We start from the raw sequence: 23,931 nt of genomic DNA on the forward strand, positions 1-23,931 counted from the left end.
AGCCTCAAACTGAGTGGGTCTCAATTTGAGCCCCATGTAGAGTGAAAGATTCCTGCATTGTGAGGGGTTGGACTAGATGACCGCTGTGGTCCTTTCTAACTCTACAGTTCTATGATTCTATGAGACATTCAGATCAATCCACTTTTTAATATTAACCTTCCTAATTCACAATTCTTGAAACAATATGCAAACTGAAAAGCAGCTGTCCTTCAACATTCACTTATCCAAATTTTGTGACATAGTTCTCCAACTTAAGAAAAGTGCAAAAATGCATATATTGCTGCAAATAGCATACAAAATGCATTATATTAGGGAAAAATATTTTTTTAATGTGCATATTGTGGAAAATTGCATACAACAATTGTATATTAGAAGAAACGTGTGCTGAAATCCTGACAAATTTTCATGAAGACTTAAAAAAAATTCACAAACTGTGCTGGAAATGTGTGAACTTGAACTTGACTGAAAAATGAGAAACTGAAATTGCTGCATTTGACCATCGCTAGTATATAGTGTAACCTCATAAGACCTTAGTTATCCAAATCAGAAATGTGTGTCTCTTCTGAAGCTCCCTGCATGTCACAGGAACTCTTAAGTCAACAGCATTTATCTAAGCTTCTGATTGTCCAAATATGTTGACATTTCCCAGTGGCTCTGTATCAAAGTAACTCCTGGGACCGCTTGTGCCTCATGAGAAAGCAGTAATAGCATATGTACAAATGACCTTCAACTCTTTTCCCACCCTCCTGAGGTTCAGACAGAATGTGGGAGACCTACACATCTCCCTGGTAGTGAAACACACAAGCTCATCTGCAAAAAAAAGAGCACGTGTTTCTCCCCTAAGAGAAAATGTACAGAGATTTCCCCTTCGCGAGACACCTCAAATTGGGGAGGCAACGTGCAGGTCATTTGTTCCATCTTCTGTTGCCACTTTTTTGCAATGTGCAATGAATCCTTAAGGCCTTTTCTGGGTAAGGCTTCTTGGAGTATCAGACATGCTGGTCCCTGATATTCCAAATGCCACTATAGTAGGGTTACCAGACGTCCCCAGATTTGCACATCTGTCCCTGGACAAATTGCATCCCCAGAATGTCCCCAGATTTGCAAATCTGTCCCCGGGAAATGTGGCTGCAGCCTCAGCAGCCCGGAGCCAGCCTGGTAGCGCACTTGGCTCTGGCTGTGCAACACATCATATGGGGACTTCCGGAGTGGAAAAATTCTGGGCACCTTGGCATCGAGCAGCTCCTGAAGCCAGCCAGAACCAACTGCACTACCAGGCTGGCTCCGGGCTGCCGACTGCCGCTGCCAAAGGGAAACTGGGGATGTCCGGAGGTACAGATCTCCTGCCCCCTGCCCCCTTTGTTTTGACTGATTTGGGGAGGCTTGGGAGTCACGGGTGCCAAGCCGTTTTTTAAAAACTCTGCACATTTATGTTTCACAGGGTGCGAAAGAAGGGCTTTGCACCTTTATACAATATGCATGTGTGCTTGGGCCCAGAGTCTTTTGCTTCACCATCCCCACTACTGACTCCCTATTGCTACTCAGTTAAAAAAAATAAATAAAATGTCCCCGGATTCATTGAAAAAATCTGGTAACCATACTAGGGTCCCTAGCAGTCTCATTGTCGGTGGAGGCACAAACACACCCCACCCATGTTGACTTTACTGTTCCACTTAAATCAGCGAAGAAATATGTAGATGTCCACACAAGGGACTCTGTTGTATATACTCCTAAGTATATGATATAAAACTAGCCAAAAGACAGAGAGACAGAAGCAATCACTGGAGGGTAATTCTCCATCAGACGAGAACAGCATTGACTGTGACCCAGGTTTTCCAAAGGTTCACTGCGAAAAATATTCTAGCGGGTGTGATTTTATGGTGTGAGTTTCTGGCACAGAGCCTGTGTGGAGCCATGATTTCTAAGAGAGTCAGAAATTGAACACATAACTGGGTCAATTCAGTGCTGAGATTCCCACACACACACCCTGGGGATCGTGCCGGTCAGACTGCAGCTGCATCAGGGGAGTGTCACGTTTTTTAACGTTTCACCACCATGCAAGCAATCCATGCACGTATAAAGTACATCCAGAGGGCTAGGCTAGAAACCTTCAGTACAACATGCTAGTTATGTGCATGCAGGTTTTGCTAACGTGGAGCGTGGGAGCTGGAGGCCAGGAGCTTACCTGTCTGCACACCTGCATGTCACTGCTGAGAGGAGCCTTGCAGATGTCTAAATCAGCAGCTGGCACCATCAGACTAAGGGCTACCAGAAAGCTCCAGGAGCAAAGTTGGAACAGAGACCTGGCGTCAGCCTTCGAAGAGGCACTGGATGCACCTGCAATGCTGTGGCTTGCTTCATGAGAAGCAGCGAGGGAGGAGGGAGGAGCAGATGCAGTCATAAGAGGCCTGTCCGAGGTCTTCGCCTCACAGTAGACAGCCCATCCCAAAAGCCTTTGCCGCATTGTGGTGCAGAGCAACCGGCCATCACCTAGGCTTTGGTGCTAAAGTGTTTCATGTGCTTGCTGACTTAATATAGAATTCAACAGTAAAATCTCTTTCAAGGTTATGGGGGGCAGGAAACAGTTTGGTTAATCTGCCACCTGGAGACTGTAATCTATAATGATTTTGCTGTATGGTGGCATGTATGCACGGTGACATTTCAGATAGATAAAGGATGGTGTCTCTAGACCAAACAAGCTTGGGTCCTGCTATCAGATCAATGTGGACAGACTCAGAGGCCCCTAGAGGTCTGACCGATATCTAATGGATTCTGTGCTGATAGGCGGCAGAAGCGGAGCCTCTGTTATCTCTATATCAGAGATTAAACGGGCGCTCATACAGCTGATTGGCTCGGCAAAACCCAGCACCTTTTCTATGCTTTTAGTCATCAGAGAAGGGTTGAAAAAGGAATTAGTAACACAATCTCTCAGTAGTAGGTATTTAAATTGATTTCCTGTCAACACAAAGGTTTCTCCCAAGTTCAGCAAATGAGCACAAGACCTCTGCTAGCGTGTAGTGCTAGGGCCTTTGTACACAATCCCTGCAGATGTTCCACAAGCACATTTTTGTCTGATCTGTCTCATGCCAAGGTAACATTCTGTGACAAACCTCCCTATAGCAAAGGGAGATGCAAATCAAGACAGGGTAGGGACAAAGCAACACAGATCTGTGCTAAGGAATTTGTCGGCGATGGATGTTTGTGTGTGTAGACAGCTATAGGTCACAGGAACTGAAGGGCAAGCCCAAGTGAAAAGGGAATCAAACATGGTGAAAGAAACTACCTGGTACCTCAAACTACCAAGAGGGCCAAGATGGAAGTAGAAGGAGCTGAACATCTGGATCTGAGACCACGCAAACCATCTGATCCAGAGGGGCAAGTGCGGTGGAGAACAGGACTAAAGGATCAAGGACAGTCAAGGCCAGGATCCACATGACCCAACTGCTTTAACTGAGAGAAGATTCTGACAGGAGGAGGGCAGGAAGAAGCTAAGTGAAAAGAGTCTTTGTAGATAAACCTCAACCATCTCTCCTCCTGTAAGCATGTCTCTTCCAAGGACAAAGTTTCCCTCCACCTTTTTTTTTTATTTGAAATAATATTTATTAAATGTTTAATAGTTACAGAAAGAAAAAAGGTGAAGAAATAGTAAAAAATTTAACCAACAACACATCAAAAATAAAAATAAAAAACAGTGCAACAAAACAACAACAAAAAGAGCAAAAACATTTAAAAACACATCCAAATTTTCATATCTTTATCTTTCATTTGCTTGTTTCCTCGACTTCCTCACACCTCCCTTTTTTGTATTCTAGTTCAAATTAGCTGGTTCAGCAAATCCTTTCCGTCTTTCTCAATTTTTTGTTCTCTAATTTATCTTAACTCAATCTAACTTTAAATTTTCCACTTTAGCCCATTAACAATCAGTTTTTGCATAATTCTTAATAACATTTCTGCTAAAACCATATAACTTCATTCCAGTATTCTTTCATAGTTTCCCTCCACCTTTAGGCAAGATAATTGGAAAAGGTGATGACGACGACGACAACAAATGATGCTGATGCTGAATTCGGGGGTCACTCTGGATCATACCCTGAATCCCTTCCAACTTTTGTGAACCTGTGAGGCTTGAATGTAAAGGAGGGCAAGTAGTCTGGGTAATGGCATTGGCTGCTCAGACATCTGCATCTACAGAAAATGAGCGCATGCCTGGGCCCTCAGTCTTCTCACCTGGCTGTTAGGTAGAAGGACAATAGCGAGAGTTTTAGCATATGCATGTGAGCTGAAAGTGGCATACTGGACTCTGGAGAGTGTGACCTGTCGTTCTCTGTGCTGAATCTAAGCTGGCTTCTCTTGCAGTCTAAAGAAGCAAGATTTATTGGAGTGTTGATCATAGAATCATAGAGTTGGAAGAGACCACAAGGGCCATCGAGTCCAACCCCCTGCCAAGCAGGAAACACCATCAGAGCACTCCTGACATATGGTTGTCAAGCCTCTGCTTAAAGACCTCCAAAGAAGGAGACTCCACCACACTCCTTGGCAGCAAATGATGTGATGATGTGAGCCCCGACATCCTGTGCTCTGGTTGTATATATGTGTGTAAACAAAACCATATATCCCAACTACGCCACAGTCTCCTCTAACCTTCATTCCAAGGAAAGCGAACCCTGGCTATGTGCCAGGACCCCCGGAGTCTCTTGCCCCTTGGAGGTTGGGGTGACACGCAGCAGTAAGAATATCAAGTGTCTTCTGCAAAGGCCGAGGTGCTGCATGGGGAATCGGAATACAACCTTGCTCGTTGCAGCCTTGCAGCAAACAGAAGAAATGGAAAACAGAGGAGGAGGAGAACTAGTCTGGGAAACTTTGCTAAGTTGAAGTTCAAATAAGAGGGGTTTGATATTTTTGTTTTTTAAGGGAGAAGGGCTCGATAGATCAGTTATGTTCAAAAAATTCAAAATGGAGACAATGACTGGCTGAGTGCTCATCACGACAGCTAAGCACACCTGCTCACCTTTCTAGCAAAACTGCCTCTCTGTATGGGGTGTGCAGTGTCAAGATATGACATGCATGCAGGAGAGGAGACGAGAATGGGGAGAACAATGCCTTGTGGCTGGAAAATAGCTCCCACTCAGAAGAATACTTTTTGGCATCACGAGGTAGACAAAAGGAAAGGAACTCTAGCTCATTTTAAAACTGGAAAACAAAGCTATATTATTCCCTCCACTTTTTTTAAAAAAAGAATCCCCTCCCTTTACTTTCTAACATCCCTCTTTCTTAATGTAAGTAATTAAAAAAGAAAAGAAAAAGTAGGTCACATAGGGAAAAGAAAAGGCTTAAGGGCTGATTGCATTTGAATCTAGCATAGGACTCAGAGGTGCATGAATTTATATTGCCAGTTGCAAAGCTGAGCTCACTCTGTTTTCTTTCAAAATACTACAGCCATCTTCAGCCTGTTGCATCTTGGCACTTTTGAAGTACTTGAACTGTGGTGAATGCACTGGCTCCACAGAGCAGAAATAATAATAATAATAATAATAATAATAATAATAATAATAATAATAATTAGTATTATTGTTATTATTATGGTTCACAGAGTAGCCAGGGAGTTGCATTAAAGGTAAAGGGACCCCTGACCATTAGGTCCAGTCGTGACCAACTCTGGGGTTGGCGGCGCTCATCTCGCTTTATTGGCCGAGGGAGCCAATGTACAGCTTCCGGGTCATGTGGCCAGCATGACTAAGTCGCTTCTGGCGAACCAGAGCAGCGCACGGAAATGCCGTTTACCTTCCCGCCAGAGTGGTACCTATTTCTCTACTTGCACTTTGACATGCTTTCGAACTGCTAGGTTCACAGAATAGCCAGGGAGTGGCATTATTTGTTGCTAATTGCTTCACAGAAAATAAAGTGGCCTGCTTCAGCCATCCCATAAAGCAAACTATGGTTCCTTCCTTACCCCTGCTACCACCAGGAAACAAGCCAAGTAGACAAACCAGGGCTTGCGTTTTTCTCCCTCTGAAACAAAACCTGAGCAATAAGCCAAGATTAAACCTTGGTTGCTCCTTGTGGTTTGCATGGAGACAAAACTGAGCCGGAAGTTGCCACCTTCACAGCAGTAATTGAGATCTGATGCAAACTGTTCAGATTACTTTTTCAAAACATCTAGTGACCCCAGATGAGAATGTGCATTAAGAAGTACATCTAAGCAGTTCATTAAGGCCTGAATGAGCATTGAAATAATGCGTGTTTCCCCCCCTTTAACAACTGGTGTTTTATTAATGTGTGTTGTCTTGCTTTTGTAAGCGACACTGGAAGTTCTGTTGAAGGGCAGGGCAACATATAAATCTTTTAGATAAATATCCTGCGCATTGGCCACATGCATGGAAGCCTCTTCCCACACAGGGATGTCATATCAGGGCAACTATCTAGGGGACAAAAATTGTATTGCCCGATTTCCTGAAATTGTTACCTGAATTTATGCAATAATAACAAGTATGTAGTACAGCCTGCTAAGTAGCGATCCAGAATGAAGATCTTCTATTTAACCACACTTAAAGCCTATGATGCTCAAAAATTTATGTGAACAAATGTCTGCGTTGCAGAGTTATCTTCTAGGGACTCTCCTTTTGCTGGAAAGGAGAAGCAGCTTGATTTCGTTTTTTTCTCAGTCCAGAATAACATGAAATTTCTCTTTCACCACGTTTAGTTTTCTCTAAGGTAAAGGTAAAGGTACCCCTGCCCGTACGGACCAGTCTTGCCAGACTCTAGGGTTGTGCGCTCATCTCACTCTAAAGGCCGGGAGCCAGCGCTGTCCGCAGACACTTCCAGGTCACGTGGCCAGCGTGACAAGCTGCATCTGGCGAGCCAGCGCAGCACACGGAATGCCGTTTACCTTCCCGCTGGTAAGCGGTCCCTATTTATCTACTTGCACCCGAGGGTGCTTTCGAACTGCTAGGTTGGCAGGCGCTGGGACCGAACAACGGGAGCGCACCCCGCCACGGGGATTTGAACCGCCGACCTTTCGATCGGCAAGTCCTAGGTGCTGAAGCTTTAACCCACAGCGCCACCCGCGTCCCTTAGTTTTCTCTACAGGCTACTTATTGTGTTGATTGAGGCCTAATAACATAAGAAGAGCCTTCTATCTAGATCATGTCAATGGCCCATCTAGTCCAGTACCCTGTTCTCCCAATGCCCACCCAAATGCCTACGAGAAATGCTCAAGCAGGGTTTACTTCCCATGATCATGATAGGTCAGCCAGCTTGGTGATTACTTGCATTTCTCAAAATGAAACTTCTTAAAAACAAAAACCCCCACTAACAAGTCCCCCTCCCTTTAACAAAGGAAATGTAATGTCCAATACTGATAGCAATATGGATGACAACAACCTGTCAGTAAGAACTATTTTTGGCATAGGAGACAACTCCTAGTTCCTTTTGCCCCCAACAAAAAATATCTGAGGGGGCTGGGCCCCTCCAAAGTTGATGGGCATTGTCATTCAAATGGTGTGTGCACACATGTGATCGGTTATGTAGGAGTCGGCATACCTGCCCTCCCCCCAAATATTTTATTCAAGTTGGCACCCATGATACTAGGAATCAATTCGAAATTGGGATGCAAGACTACTTAACAGTTTATGAAGACCATGGGACTGCCACTAAAAATGGCAGCCACGTTAAGCATCCCAGCTCCTCCAGGTAACATCCTAGTCAATATATTACTTGTTCCGGTGTCATTTTTCAGACTTCCAGTATCATTGGCCACTAGACCCGGGTGGGGTGGGGGATGCATCGCCATGTCAGGACATTTTCAAGCCCACCTTTATAGTCAAAGGGAATAGAAAAAATGCATTTTAAAAAAACAACCTCACTAAGATTCTGCGGATGCTGAATTCTGCCCCCAATACAACATGCTTGCAACATATCACTGATCTACAGAGTCAGCCATCAAGAGCAGATACTATGGGGCCCCTGATCTTCTGCAATGCCTATCAGAAAATGTGCCTGGGAATGGGAGGTTGTGGCTCCCAGAGGAAACAGTGACACTGAGACTGCCTCTCTTGGGAGGATAAGTTTATGGGGGCTGGGTGATCTGAGCCCTCACAGGACTTGGATTTCTGGCACACTGCAAGATTTCTGGGCAGGATTCTTGGGAATGAGGCAACTGTATACTGCAATGGTTCCACTGGAAGTACAGAAGCGGTAGTTAAGATTATTTAATACCTGTGAAAATGCAGCTCTCCTGTTGATGTTGTAACATTTTGTATTTGCTTTGTAAGTAAGAAGTTGCACCCTGAACTTTGTACGGTTCAGCACTAAAGCCCTATTTTATCCTGCGAGGGATAGGCATGCATGGTATATTTTTGTATCATTGCTGCTTTCCCTTCCCTTGGTTTGTTAACCTCCCTTTCTTTAGTCTTGCCAAAAATGGAGTTGAAAGCCGGAGACACAAACAGCTGCCGATGTAACAAGCTCGTGCCAAAAGCAGCCATATGGAAGTGAATTACAAGAAACAGCGTGAAAAGATACCCTTTTTTGCTTTTGAGATGTTGAGATGCAAACCTCTGCAGGCTTGCCTGGGGATCTGCAGTAGTGGGGGTTCCTGGCTGGGCCCCAGGGGCGGATGGGATCAGGGGGCGGCTGTTGCAAAGTTCTTCATGCTTTCTGCGTGCTGATTCCAGGCCATATGTTGGGGACACGTCCCATCAGCGCGAGTTCATTGGCTCCCTCCCTGGTTTATTTTATTTATTTATTTCAACAATGTATAAAAGGTAAAGGTACTCCTGCCCGTACGGGCCAGTCTTGACAGACTCTAGGGTTGTGCGCCCATCTCACTCAAGAGGCCGGGGGCCAGCGCTGTCCGGAGACACTTCCGGGTCACGTGGCCAGCGTGACATCGCTGCTCTGGCGAGCCAGAGCCGCACACGGAAACGCCGTTTACCTTCCCGCCGGAGTGGTACCTATTTATCTACTTGCACTTTGACGTGCTTTCGAACTGCTAGGTTGGTAGGCGCTGGGACCGAACAATGGGAGCGCACCCCGCCACAGGGATTCGAACCGCCGACCTTTCGATCGGCAAGCCCTAGGCACTGAGGCTTTTACCCACAGCGCCACCCGCGTCCCTCTCTGAGGCTTTTACCCACAGCGTAATGTATACATTACACAATGTATACATGCCACTTAATACCATAGTCTCTAAGGGGTCGTACAGTAGGGTTACAAAAGATACAATGAAATCAGCTGAAATGAACCTTTACATTTGGAAAACCTGCTTGAAATACCCGCGGAAACAGCAAGCACTGAAAGTTCAACAGGGAGGAGGCCGGACTGATCTCAGCTGGGAGGGAGCACCACTGAATTGAGCCCACAAAACCGATGGCTCCTGGTGGATACAAGCTGGGCACCCAAGCCATGGACAACTCCCGTGAAGACCTTGGTAATAGAAGGGCAGGGATATAAGGTGATGTTTCTTCAAATGCCAAGGGTGCTTCTTTTACCAAATGTTTATGTCTTTTACTTATGTCGTTTTTACTGAGTACCCCATGAATATGGCGGCTTTTCTGCCACTCGTAAGGGCAGCATATTTCTCTGCCAAAAGTGTGTCTATACACTGGTGTCAAAGGGAGGCTTCCCTTTACTATTTATGCTTCTAGATCAGTCATGGTCTTCTGTTATCGCCTGCTCTCTGCCTCCTTCAAACTGGAGGTGCCAGGGGTTGGACCCAGGTTCTTCTGTATGCAAGCATGTGCTCCGCCTCTGAGCTATGTGCCCTCCAAAGCTCAGGAGGCCTTCTGATGGCATCTCCTGGAAAACAAGGGGATACCAACTAGCCCAGAGTTTGCTAAGCTGCCACTAATCACTTTCTCTCCGAAAGCACAGGCAACAATTCTCCAAACGATTTACATAACTGAGCTGGCGCCTCTGGAATTCCAGAACTCCAGGCAGTTACCTGGGACGGCCCTGGGGCTTTCACAGTATTTTGTACAACAGGAACAAAAGCACACTTCCCCCAAATCATATTTTAATAGATGCACCCTTTCATTTCCCCATTTTGGCCAGCTTCTGATTTTGCCACTGTGAGAAGGAAAATACTTGATGGCTGCTGCTTGGAACAAACAAGAATACTGTCTGTGGGTCTTTTCTAAGTCAATGCAAACAGCCCTTTGCTTATGAGAGCTGCTGGGTCCTCCAGATGAGCTCCAGTGGTTTCTGGGGTGCAAGGCGATATTCGTGGCCTCATGCCATGTACACAGCCTGCATTTGGTCAGGGACCAATTCAGTGTGCAACTCCGTTTAAAGCACTGGCTGCGGCCTGCATTTTCAGGAATCGCTTAACAGCTGGAGTTGACCAGGACGCAGCTGCTCTCTGGCTACACCCCATTTACTCCCCACATCATCATCAAGGGCTGTGAAGGGAGGAGGCGCATGCCAATGCCTGACCACCCAGGGATCATATTCTTTCCACACTCTGGAGCCAGGCAGCTTTGTACATATTTTGCAATGCTAGAGGAATGAAAGTGGGCCACACAAAGGTCAGAGACTGGGCTAAAGCTGGTGTGTAAGCTGGTGTTATGCCCCATCTGTGCTCTGGGGAGCTTAGGACAACATGTGTGAGGTTCTTGGGCAGTTGCCCCTCCAGGCACCAGCCAATCCCAGGACTTCTTAGCTTCAATAGGGTTGCTTTCTCATGTGCCATTTTAAACCAAGTACAGCCAGGCCACAAGGCTTAAATTTCAGTAGAACCACAAGAAAACATCTCAGTAGATTTCAAATGCTCATTCGTTTTTGGCTTTCATACACCATCCAATCAACCAAGCCTTTCAGTGGTTCACCAATTTAAAAAGTGAACTTAAAAACTATCAAAAAACAAAAAATCAATATTTTAAAAACCCTTCTACCAGCACAAAAGCTCCATGTAAAATCAGCTTAAAACCATCATGAAGCAGCATAAAGATCAATAAAAAGGGAAAGCAAAATGGTTCTCTGATTCCACTGGCTTTATTAAAAGGCCCAGAAGAATAAAGAAGATTTTCATTACAAAATCCAAAGGATCCAAATGTAGGCTACAGATGAGCCTTTCTAGGGAGAGCATTCCGCAACCAGGGAGCTACCACTGAGAAGGCTCTCTTCCTAGTAACCACCAGCCTTGCCTCTTTAGGCTTAATATATTGCTTCATTATTTTAAAATATATTAATCCAACAAAACAGAAATACACTTCACCCTTCTTCTGCCCTGGGCGCAGCCAGCATGCCTATTCACATTGCAGATTGAACCATTTCACCTTCTATTGCCTACTTTTTAACTGCAGAATGCCTAGCATCCAGCAAAGTCGGTTACTTGACCATTTTCCTGAAAACATTTGCCCACTTGCACAAGCTGTCCTAGGATAGCTTTGCCAGCTGAATCGATTACCGGATCATCTCACTCCGCAATCGGCAAAACTTTTAAACCACCACCTACAGAACAATTTTCTTCTTCTTTCACGTCTCATATTTCTGTATATATATTTAGCTTTCCTTTAATAAAAAAATGGAAGTATACTAGTCACTTTTGTTCTTACCCTCCACCCCACCCCCAAGCTTTGCATTGTTTTTATGGATATTTTATTATGTAATGGTAATCTTGTAAATGCTCTGGAGCTTCCTTCTTGGTGGGTGAAGCAGTAAGTTTAATAAAGGAACTTAACTTTCGGAGTGCTGAGAGTAAGTTACCTGCCTTCAGAGGATCCAGAGGATCCCATTTCCTGTGGGATCATAGCTCACTAGGAAGGGCACAATGTGAAGAAGGGACCCTGGGCCTGCCCAAACATCTGCAGCCAGGCAGCCTCCCCATGGAGAGAGCTGGCCCCACAGGCCTTCCTGGGGCAGATGTGAATGGGCAGAGTTTGGGGCTGGGCCCAGCAGGCAGGGCTGGACTGAAATTGCACCTCCCACGGAATAAGGGGCAAATGAAGTTCTACATCAGGAACAAGAGGGAAATAAATATGAACCTTGGGAACAAGGGCGGGAGAAGACCAGCGATGCCTCCTGTTTGCCAAGAGGCCGCGGCAGAAGCGGCATGGGGCGGAAGGGATGGCTGATCCAGCTGACAAGCAGCACGCCGCGGCTGCCAATGTGGCTGTGGCAGCAAGGAATGCATTGCTTGGAGACTGGGCCTGCCCCCGTGGAATCTGCTGCTGGAGGCAGTTGCCTCACCTTGCCGCATGGGTGGGCCGGCTCTGCCCTTACCCTTTTGCGGCACTTCAGGTTGGTAACACATGGAGGGGCCGCACCAAAGGCGGCTGGCGATTTCGACGAGGACTCTGGAGCCGTGGGGTGAGTCACTCGCACCCCCAAATGGCGCCTCCCTTCTACCAGAAAAAAATGGGCCGAGGGCAGATCGAGGCAGGGAATGAAAATACAGTGGTACCTCGGGTTAAGTACTTAATTCGTTCCAGAAGACCGTTCTTAACCTGAAGCATCACTTTAGCTAATGGGGCCTCCTGCTGCTGCTGTTTCTGGGTTAGCGGAGTCTGTAACCTGAAGTGTATGTAACCTGAAGCGTATGTAACCTGAGGTACCAACTGTAGACATGGGGTCTACCGTCCCTGGCGATTCTGCCGCCTGAGGTCGGCTCTTCTCGCCCCCAACGCCGAGGCAAGCGGCGTGACCCACTCGCGAGGGTGGCGGGCGCCTTCCCCGCGGATACCTCGGCTGCCCTTCCCCCGCTTGCAGAGAAGGGCCGCTCGCCCCTTGGCGGAGGCTGCTTGGGGCCGAGCGCGCCCGGGGAGCCCTCTCCGGAGAGCCGCGCGCCTCCGCTCCCCTCGCGGCCTGCGGCTCCAGCCAGCCGGCCGTCCAGTGCCCTCCTCGGCGCTGCCCCTCCGCCCACCCCCGGCTCCCCTGGCGCTCCTCTCCTCCGCCCTTCGCGTGCAACCGAGAGGCCGAGGCTGGGCGGAGAAGCCGGGCGTTTCCCCCGCAGCCTCCTCGAGTGGGCGTTTCCCTGGCACCCACCCACCTCTGCCCGGGCACCGGGGACCCAGGGCCGGGCTGGCGCGGCGCAGATGCCGCCGCCCACGCGCCCCTCCTCCTCTTCCTCCCTCTCCGCCCATTGATGGTTGGGGGCGGCTCTGCCCTCCCCAGGCAGTAAAGCCATTCCTGTGGGGCGGGAGCCGTCGCACGCATTCCAAGCCGCGCTTGCATTGCATTCTTCCCCCACCCGACCCCACCCCGCCACCTTTTGGGTGGAGCAAGGAAGGGAGGCAGGCCGGGGGGCGGGGGGGCTTTTGTTTGGGTTTGTGGTGCCTCCTCCCCGCCCAGCCCCACCGCCCTCCTCCTCGTCCTCCGCCCACCCCCACCTTGAGGGCAAGGAGAGAGGGAGAGAAGCCGCCTCTGCCGCATCGCATCTCTCCTCTCTCTCTCCCCCCCCCCGCACCGCTTTCTCTCCCCTCCCATCGGCCCACCCTCACCGGGGCCCCAATGCAATCCGATGCGTCCCCGGTAAGGTTCCGCTGCTGCGCTACATTGTGCCCTCTCTTGTTTCGGGAGCCTCCACCCACTGGCCCACCCTACATTTAGCACATCATGTGATCCGGGTAAGTCATTTGCAAGTACAACAGTTCTCTGTGTTGGCCCCCCCTCCCCTCCCTTTCCATCTCCCCCCCCCCCATTCATTTCCTGAGAACTGCATAGAGCTGATGAGGGGAGACGGGGAGTGTGTGCGTGTGGATGAGGCACCCGGATTTTGTGTGTGTGTGTGTGTGTGAATGTGTGGGCAAGTGAGTGAGAGCCAGAGGAAAAAGAGAGGGGGACCTTTATAAGGGAAAGAAAATTTTCTTCTGCTCTGCAGCTCCTGCTCAGGTCTGTGCCTCTTTAGTTTCTTCTTGAAACAAAATTAATCTGGGTCCCTTGTGCTGTCCCGTCCAGTCACCGCGTTTCGTCTTTGGGGAGGGGGTTTGGGGTTGGTTTGTTTTTTTAAAGAAAAAAAAAATCTAAAGAAGTGTTTGGGCTCTTATTGGAGGCGCGGGTTTTTAACCGAGGGCAAATAAAGAAGGGAAAAGGGGGTTTCTTTCTTCACCTAGCCAAGGAAAACATACTATTGGGACATTCTCAGTCCTGCTAAGGGGAATCCTCTTCAGATAATGCATGTTTAGCAGTGTAAATTGACATTGGAGAAAACTGTTGGCTCAAATATTGGGGGGGGGGGCGAGGTTTGAGAGGGAAACAAAAACAGCAGGTTGAATCGGGAGTTGTGCTGTACTAGTTTGTCACTCAGTTATTTGCCTGGGTGTCTGTGAGGGGAGAGATCGGCCAGCAAAGGGTTAAGGTTCTGATGACACTTTCTCGGTCTTAATTGTGCTACAACCATTATTGTTCTGGTAATAATGGTATGGAACTGTCACTTGCCACAATATTGCTCATGCAATTGAGATTATTTTTTTGGGGGGGTGGGGGGAACAGATGGTTTCTGACTGGCGCTCCCCCCAACCCCCACCTTTCCATTAAGGTAGCCCTGGCTGGAGTTGACAAAGGGAGAAGTTTGCGTTTAGACTACTGGTGATGAATATTTGAGATCCAGCCTGGTAACTGTGCTACTTGTCTCAATATAAGCTTGTGGAAATGTGAGAGTACTGACCTGGGTGCCATGAGCTGGTGTAATTGCTGGAAGTTCATATGCAGAAAGAACCAATTCTTATTTGGCTCGCTGTCCTTAGAACTTCTGATGAACTTTTTTAAAAGTGAAAAGTGGAAGGAGGGGAGCCAAACACTTAATGAAAAAAGCAGATGAAAAGCATGCTCGCCTTGTATTGCTTTGTGCAGGATTCTCATTCTCTTAACATTTCCCTCTCTACGGACAAGATGCATACTTTAATAATAGTTAAGGAAATTCAGTTGATTTCAAAGCTTGCAGTGGTGGTCTCTTAAATACATAAGTACAGTAGAATGCATAATCTGGATAAACTTGCTGTAGTTGGCGTTGCCAGTGCTCAATACAGGTTCTTCTTCCAGCTATTTCAAAGCAATGTATTACATGCATTATTTAATTTCAAACCTTCTTGTATGTATGTATGTTTGTTTGTTTGCTTCACTGTTTCACCCCCCCCATTGAATAAGCATTACCAAGCTCTTCGTGGAAGCATTTGTATTTACATCAAAAGCATGTGCATAAGCTGTTACGCCAGACATATGCCAATCAAGCAAACGTCACGCTTTAAAACCACCTAGACTTGCTCCATTCCCTCTTTTTACTGGAGGACAGAGTTGGTTAGCTAAGTAAATGGTCTGGTCTGAAATGCGTGTCTCATAATGGGTGGGACGAATGGTGCTTCACTTTGCGAAGAGGAGTGGTCATCTTTTCAATGCAGGGTGTAACCCTTTTTGTCAGGCTCCTCTTATTTTTTAAGGGTGTTGCAACAGAGAGAAAGAGAGATTGGGAGGGAGAGAAACAGAAAGCAACTGTTCAGTTTTAGCGTTGGCAGCCTTTTCCTTGCCTGTGCTTTACTTCTGAAAGTGCTTAAGATGGAGTTGGCTGCTGGAGAACAAAGATGTGAGACTGAAAAGATGCTGAAGGCTAACACCTTGTTGTTCTGTGCCATGAGTTAGGTCGTTTGGCTCACAAAATCCTGCTTTGATTGGCTGACAGCCGGGGAAACAAATTGGCCCAATTTAAGAGTCATGTGGTGAGGAGTGGGCTGGAGATGTCGGTTTCCATGGCGTCCTCACTCCCCCTCCCCACCCAGGCTCCAGTATCTTGGCAGGTAGGAATTCATGGCAGTCTTACAAGGCTTCTTTATATGGCCCTGGTATGTGAGCTCCATTTTCTGCCTAGCCTTCAGCCTCAGCCTTGAAATGAAACAGGAGCAGTGAAGTGTGTATATGTGCGCGCACACACACACACACACACACACCCCTCTAGTGTCAGCAATGGCACTGAAAAGCTTCAGAGATGGGATGGCACAGATACTTCCTTGGGTGTGCAGATAAAGTAAATACAAGCTGAATTCCTTCCCTTATGACACAGCACACTTATGTTTGTCGAAGTGCATCGCTGGTTGGGAAACGGAGCACTGGCACATTGCTAGAAGTGTTCGGCATACTCTCTCCATACCTGGCTAAGTGAGGCAAGTATTCTCCTTCCCTCCCTCCCTCTCTTTTTCTGTCCCTTCGCTACGCATTTGAGCGCACTGGTGAGCTAGCTATCTGAGCGGCACTCTTTTCCCTCTGCCTCATGCGCAAACACAATGATGTCACTTTCCTTTTCTGCTCTCGGGTGGGTGGGTGGGGGGAGGAAGAGGGCTGGGCCACTCCTATTTGCTCTCAGGTCACGCATGGTGTTTCCTAGGGCTACTGCGGATACCATTGTCGGGGTCAGGAGTTTCTTCTCCTACGGAATCGAAGGTGACGCTGAGGAAGGAGCAGTGGGTGGCAACTTCTGGCCACGCTCTGCATATCTCGGATGGGTTGTGTAAGAAGAACTCTCAGGATGAGAGGGGGGAGATGTTGCAGTCTTCTTTTACCTGTGCCAGGCAGGGGTTAACTGATTTTTGTCAAATGAGGGATTGCAAAAGCAGGAAAAAGCTCCCCCCCCCACAACCCAGCCACTCCCTCTGGATTTCTATACCACTCGTGTAATGTTATATTTAGGATTTCTTCCCTTGCCGCCTTGGAACACATATTTGCGTAATTCCCATACATGTGCATTTGCCCTCCCCAAATTGCAGTCCTCTTCTTAAAAAATCCTCCTTCGAAATGCAATGCTGAATGTGCACAACTGCCTTCTAAGCAGCTCTTTGCAGGCTCTGGGCGAAAGGTATCTCTCCCCCCCCCCCCAGCAAGAACATGCAGTTTACTTACTCCTGCAATCGTTAATCCACCTTCTCGCCTTTGCTCCCAAGCACCAGGACAGCTGTAAGGATTGTGAATTGGGATCTCTCCAGGGTGAGCACTCGGTTTCATGGGTCTTTCTGGGCTGGGCAGGGGTGGGGAGGAGTTTCACAGTAGGGCTAGATCACCCCTTTCGTATGCCAAACGCCTCCACTTCAGTATCCAAAGGATCTCAGGCACTAGCATGTGGGGAAGGATTATGACCTGCTGCTGCCAGCCAGAGAATACCAGGCTGCTAAATGGACCACTGTCGCAATTCTCTATAAGGTGGTTTCATGGCTTCACCCACAACTTACAGACCTGCCTAGTCTTCCCAGGCGCTCACATCGGCTGCAGTAGCTCATATGGGCAGCCACATTCCAACCCACAAGTCACAACTCAGTCCGTGTGGTGTTTGCATTTTTGCTTAAAATATTGCAATTTTATCTTTGCTTGCAACTGACCTTGCAAAAGTGTGGGTGGGGTCAGAGGCAAGGCAGGGATTTTACCAAAAGGAGAATGCGGTACCTCAAGACTGGATCATGAAAAAGTGGCCTTGAAGAAAATCTGGTTGGCAGTCTTCTGAGCCGGAATGTATATAACAAGCTATCTAAGGCACCCAGGTGAAATGGTGAAATAAGCCCCTGTGAAAATAATTACCGTATTTTTTTGCTCTATAAGACTCATTTTTCCCCTCCTAAAAAGTAAGGGAAAGTGTGTGTGCGTCTTATGGAGCGAATGCAGGCTGCGCAGCTATCCCAGAAGCCAGAACAGCAAGAGGGATTGCTGCTTTCACTGCATAGCAATCGCTCTTGCTGTTCTGGCTTCTGAGATTCAGAATATTTTTTTTCTTGTTTTCCTCCTCCAAAAACTAGGTGTGTCTTGTGGTCTGGTGCGTCTTATAGAGCGAAAAATACGGTAATTAAAAAAGATCCCAGTACGGAGGAAGGAAGGACAAAGACCATGTCCAGGAAGTGTGACAGTGCAAGGCAGGCACCAAACAAAATTTGTATTGCTTGAAGGAAACACAAGATGATGTGTGAGAGACTGGAGAGGATTGGTGGGGGGGGGGACAGGAAATAGAATGCAAACTCTGACATATCTCAGGGTGTGGTGTGAACTGTGTCCCCCTCCCATTTATAGCAGCAGATGGCGTGAAAAACAGCTGGTCTGAAGGCACTGGTGGAAGTCGGAGCAGGAAGTGTCCTTCTGAATGCAGCAGAGGGCTTTGGACTGGAGTTGAGAAGGAGGTGGGGAAGACAGCAGCAGGAAGGAGAAATTCTTTAACCAGTGGGGGCTCCTATGTTGGCTTGGAAAAGGAGTTCAGAAATTGGAAAGTGAACAGTACTGCTGTTATTTATCTGAAAGTCTTGTCAGCCAGCCAGACGTGCAAAGGGAGGGTGGGCTGAGGGTTGAGGCCAAGCATATAAAGTGATATATTCAGGCTTCTCTGCTGATTTTTTTTTTTTTAATGATAGGCCGCTAATATAAGCAGAACAGCTTAGCTCCCCATAACAAGCTTTTCCTTTAATTTTGTTAAGAGGGAAGGATATTATATTCAAAGGCTGCTTTTATCGTGGTACCCTATGCAGAGGAGATAAAGGGCTTTCTGACCCCCTCCTAAAATATGCACTTGTTAGTGTGGAGAGATGCCATCCTCCTGTTGCACCAAAAAGGTCGGGAGGAAGAAGTTATTCTGGGGCATTCTTATGTGACGCATGATGTTTGTTTACTCCCTCTCCGATGGCATTGCCTTAGGTTGAGAGAGGAAGACCCACACCTTTTCTTAGTGATTTCTGAGACAGGAAGACTAGACCCACAGAATGCTAAGTCTCAAAAGGGGTGTGTGTGTGTGTGTTTTACAGGGGACATGCTGCATTATTTTGTAGTGCACCAAAACCTGCTGGGACTGAAAGCTTTCAGCTAGGAGGTTGCAGTGGGTCTGTGCTGTTTGTCCTGGTCTGCACTGAACCTGTGGTTGCCAGCTAGGCATGTTTGCTTTCCGCACAAGCTCTGAGGCTGGCACAGCTGCGCATCGTTCCTGCTTATGGAGAAGGCTGCCTTTTGTTCAAGGGAATGCAGTGCTTCAGCTATGACTCTTCTCTAAGGGAGCCTTTAGGATAGGTCCACAGGAAACATTGGCCCATTTGTTCCTCCATATCTATTTGTGTGGGGTCAGGGGGCAACGAAAGGTCCTTCAAATTCTCGTTTCCATTTTGCAAAACTTCCCAGCCCTGTGTGCCTAGTCTTACTCTCTTTGGGAGTTCAGGAAAGTGGAGAAGCACCAATATAGTTTTAGCTTAGTACTGTATTGGGAGAGAACAAGTGAAATAGATCTCTGCCTCTCTGCCTCAATTGCCCATGGCTGAGGAATCTCATGCATGGAGGCCACCTTTCAGTGTTAGAAACTCAGATATATAAGCTCTGGCTCCTTAAACCAGGGTTCCCCGTCCCTATCTCTTCCCACCACACAAACATTGGAAGCCCATTTGCCATGGTTATTTTAAAAAAAAGATGGCGCAGGACTGATGCATTGTGGGATTAAATGCTTCCATATTCAAGACTGGCCTGGGTCAAATTTTAGGAGTGGCCAACTTGTTTGGACAGATAAAACAAAACAAAACACCAGCGGTAGGTAAGCATGCAAAGCAATCCAAAAAGAGAGAGATAAAATCTCAAGCTGGAATTTATTAGTTAAAAATATGGATTTATTAGTAAACAACAACAAAAGGCCCAACACATTTCGGCTTCTAGTTGCTTTAGGCCATTATCAGGAGCTGTAAAATGAACAACATCTCACATAAATTTTAAACAGTTAAAAACCAATCAAATAACTTTTGAGTAACTATAAACATGTACATAAAGTATATATAATTTGTTTACTTGGTTTCAAATGGTTGACTTTTTGTGACATCGTGTTCCTTTTACAGCCCTTGATGAGGGCCTAAAAGAAGTGTTGGGCTGTTGTTGTTTTTTTAATTGGGTTTTATAAACAAGAATAATATACAAATAAGTATACCAATATTTTCATTTGTATATCACAAAAATAGCATAATAAATGTGGAAAAAGATCTACAACATATGTTTCAATATTAGTGATCAATGTATAAATTCTTGGTTTATGAATTGGTTTGAACAATTAGGAAGAAAGAAGAAAAAGGAGGGGAGTGGTAATTGGGCTGGGGGGTCGGGTGGCTATGCTTCCATTATTCTACTTCGTGTGTGAGGGGTTGTGTCAGCTTACTTGTATGGGTTGTCTTACCATTCACTTGTTGTATTTCCTTGGTGGGTGAGAGAGGTTGGATGTGGCTAAGGGTGTGGTTGGTTGTTTTTGGTTGGCTGTAGTGAGAATTGTTTTCTTTTGTGAGTGGTGTGTGAGTGTTTACAGTAATATCTCCACAAACGTTTGCCTTGTCTAGCATCCATTCCGGTGAACATCCACGGCAAACCTGGAAGTACCGGAATGGGTTATTTCTGGGTTTGCTGCTTGCGCATGCTAAAACCGTGCTTCGCGCAGAAGCACAAGCTTCTCCTCGCACATGCGCAGACACGGTGCTTTGCCATGTGTCCATTTCGGCTACAAGGTACGACTGTATTTTTGAATTACCTTAGCCAGATTGATTCGTATGCTCTTGGGGGATTCTTGTTGTTGTCTTGTTGGGCTGTGTATGTGATAAAAGGGAACCAAACCGGGGTGAAGGCGTCATCTTCTTTTTGTGTTGGGCTGTGTTTTAATCAATAAAAACCACTGCAGCATCTTCAGATTTCGTATCTCTTTATGGAAAATAGTCCAAGATAACACCCCTCCTAAAGCTACTGAAAGGCTGTTGCCGCTGGTATCTTGGAGGTCTTTTTTTTACACCTTGGCCCCCTAACAGTTACTGGAGGAGGATTCTGATTAGTGTGTGTAATTCGCCATTTAATGTTCTCTGAGCAGTGAAAAGGCCATAGGGATGCTTGTTTGCAGTTATTAAGTGCTTGCCAAGTGCTTCCTTCCTCCCTTTTTTGGGGAAGGTTCATTGCAACAAAGGCAGAGAAGTTTGCGGCAAGTTTGGCCGTGTTGGATTTCCCATCGTAGCTATAAATGGGGGCAGCCTCCCCAGTAGTGGCGGCTTTCCTTTTTTCGTTGCGAGCTTTGTTTTCTCAAACTCAAACACTAGATCCTGCAACAGTGTTAGGCTTCACCACCTCATCTCAAAAATTCTGACGCAAAAAAAGGGCTTTTGGAGCCTGGAGGTATGCATCAGGTTAGAAAGGATACAGGACACAATCTGATGAGGTGGAGGTGGAGCCAGGTGAAATCTGGCAGAATCCTGAATTGTACTGGCTTTTCTGTTGCCAGAATTGGTTGCCTGTTAGAATGCTTTATTTACTGGTGAAATGCTGGCTGGCTGGCAGTCCTGTTTGCTCCTGCATCCGTGTGGAAAGGGAACCTCCAGCTATTGTTATGGGCTCTTTTGTCGAAGTGGGTTGGACCCGTGTATGTGCCAGTGTGCCAGATTTAGTTCTGTATTTTTAATTTTAAGTCTGTTGCGTGGGACTCTGCCCACTTCATTTCGCAAGGTGAAACCCATGCTTTAACCTTCTCTCCAGTAGAAGGGGAAAATATAATATCCCCCCACTCTAGGAAATGAGGTCTTGTTTTGGGGGTGGGGTGGTGGTAGAGTTGGAAAAGCACTGGTGGAGCAGGGAAACCTTGACTTTCTAAACTCTTGGCTAATGGTTGTATGGCTGCAGCTTTCATGAGTTGTGAAAAGATGCAAGGAGATAACAATTTTCAAGGAGGAGACATAACACTGTATAAAAGACACAGAGGAATGGAATTAATCCATTGTTATGGACTTTGGCTAGGGATGCAGGTGGCGCTATGGTCTAAACCACAGAGCCTAAGGCTTGCTGATAGGAAGGTCGGTGGTTTGAATCCCCGCGACGGAGTGAGCTCCCGTTGTTTGGTCCCAGCTCCTGCCAACCTAGCAGTTCAAAAGCATGAAGTGCAAGTAGATAAATAGGTACTGCTCCGGCGGGAAGGTAAACGGCGTTTCCATGCACTGCTCTGGTTCGCCAGAAGCGGCTTAATCATGCTGGCCACATGACCTGGAAGAGGACAAACGCCAGCTCCCTCGGCCTATAGAGCGAGATGAGTGCCGCAACCCCAGAATTGTCCGCGACTGGACCTAATGGTCAGGGGTACCTTTGCCTTTACCTATGGACTTTGGCTGCACTCTGACACAAAATATATGTTGTCTGCAACATGAAAACTCTTGGTTTTAAAGGATAACTTTCTGTGCTGCAAAAGATTTGCTTTTTGGTGTTTAACCTTGTAGGTGTGTAATAGAAAATCTCATCTTTTCTTTTCTCCGGTAGGGAAATAATACTTTTAATATAAGTCTTGTGTTCTAGTTGGTTAAAAGCATTTTGCACTTGAGTGCCATGGATGAAATTTTGTTTTCTTGTTATAAAAGCACAGAGAAGTTTCTCGTGGCTTTAAAAGGGGGCTTCTGGGAGTAGAGATCAGGCAGGAGTGGTATTTGAGCAATCATAGCGCCAAAGTGATTGTTTTACTTAACATCACTAACACAGCTCTGTTGAAGTCTTGGCAGAAGTTGTTGTTTCAGTTAATAGCATGTGGTTCCTGAAAGTGGTATGCTGTATCTCTTAGTGTGGGGAGGGGAAAGGAGGGTAGCCACAAACGCTGCAGCTGTTGCTCAAACTACAAGTCTTGACTAGGAAATTATCCGTGGGGAAGGAAATGATGGAAAAGCTGGGTGACCTGGCAGGCTTGGGCAGAACCCTTGACCTGATCCTCCTCCCATTTCTGCCCAGTTTAAACGCTTCTTTGTCCCATTTCTTCTTCAGCCCATTGTTGACATATTCTGTTGCCTCCAAAACTATATTTCTTACTCATCTCAAGACGCAAGTGTACAGGGCATGTATGGCAACACTGGGCCTTTGTGTCCATATACCACAGACAAAAACAGAAGACTCTAAGCAAACCCAGGTTCTAAAGTACATTTGCTTATTTTGAGCTATGTTAGATTATTTTATATAACATTCATGTTTCAACGTTTGGGAGTTTAATTTTGGGGCAAATAAGACCGTGGTAATAATGTGTATATAGATGGAGAGAAGTTCATGGGAAAGGCCATAGCTTAGTGCTTTGCATGCAGATAGATCGGTGGTCTGATAAGACAGCTTCCTGTGTTCCTACGGAGAGATGGGTTAGATGGATTGGGAAACAGCAGTGCCTATAGCTTGTAGGAATGAAATCAAGAAAGAGGAGAGCAGAGCAGGGTTTCCTACCCACTATCCGCTGAAAGCCCTCTTCTATACCTCTGTTGGTTCTGAATTGTCACCAGATATGCTTGGGTGTTCCTAAGCCTTCTCAGATGTTCACGACAGCTAAGAACTTGTATCTAGAATGGAAAGGGTTATACCGATGGGGATAAATTCAGTGCTGGTAGGGCAGAACTGCAGTTGGATTGAAAATGCAGCTGTCCCAGCCACATCAAGCCCCAAAAGTACCACACATAAGTACTAACTCCATCTCTGTCATTGCAATGACTTGGGCTGGCGTAGTAGCAAATGGAGCCCAACTTCTTGTAAACAAAATTTCGCATGCATGCATGGGATTTCCCAGATGGAGGTGCAGCTTGACACATATGGTGTCTCCAGAACATACAGCATTGAGCACTATCAGGAATGACATGGGACCAAGAGTGGCAAATTTATTGAGTACCTACAACTCCATAGGCAGGTGGACAGCTGTGGCCTCCAGCATCTATTTTGGTGGCCATTACTATTTCATTCTGATTTGTGACTGTTTTCTAAGTAGCGGTGCCTTCTAGGCTTCAATTTCTCGTTTTTGGGGCAAGTTGTTCCATTCAGTGAGCATGCCCATCCAATCTAGATTTGGTGCTCTTCACTGTTGTATTGAAACACCAGTCAATTGACTACATACGTGTTGACTTCAAGGAAAATTGGACAAGAAATCCCTTTTGTATATGGCAGTCCACCATTCATTACTACACCATGAAGTCATCTGATAGCAATGAGGAATGAGGTCCTCTTCTCCCCAGTTTTTCGGGGGTCATGCATGCCCCC

At 46.6% G+C, this 23,931-nt stretch overlaps 1 protein-coding gene across 6 annotated transcripts in view; it reads left to right on the forward strand.

Annotated features, from left to right (window-relative positions):
- The first annotated feature begins 13,092 nt into the window (after nt 1-13,092).
- KLF12 (KLF transcription factor 12) overlaps nt 13,093-23,931 on the forward strand; it is a 228,647-nt gene continuing 217,808 nt past the window's right edge. The window contains exon 1 of one of the 6 annotated variants that reach the window (XM_083435893.1): nt 13,093-13,577. The gene's annotated coding sequence lies outside the window, so the exon portion shown is untranslated. Of the gene's footprint in view, nt 13,578-13,631; nt 13,921-23,931 lie in introns of those variants that run through there. The other 5 variants (XM_083435890.1, XM_083435892.1, XM_083435891.1 and 2 more) reach the window with 5 other exon arrangements.

This window comes from Podarcis tiliguerta (genome assembly GCF_965153285.1).
Source record: "Podarcis tiliguerta genome assembly, chromosome: 4".
NCBI classification, from domain to species: Eukaryota; Metazoa; Chordata; class Lepidosauria; order Squamata; family Lacertidae; genus Podarcis; species Podarcis tiliguerta.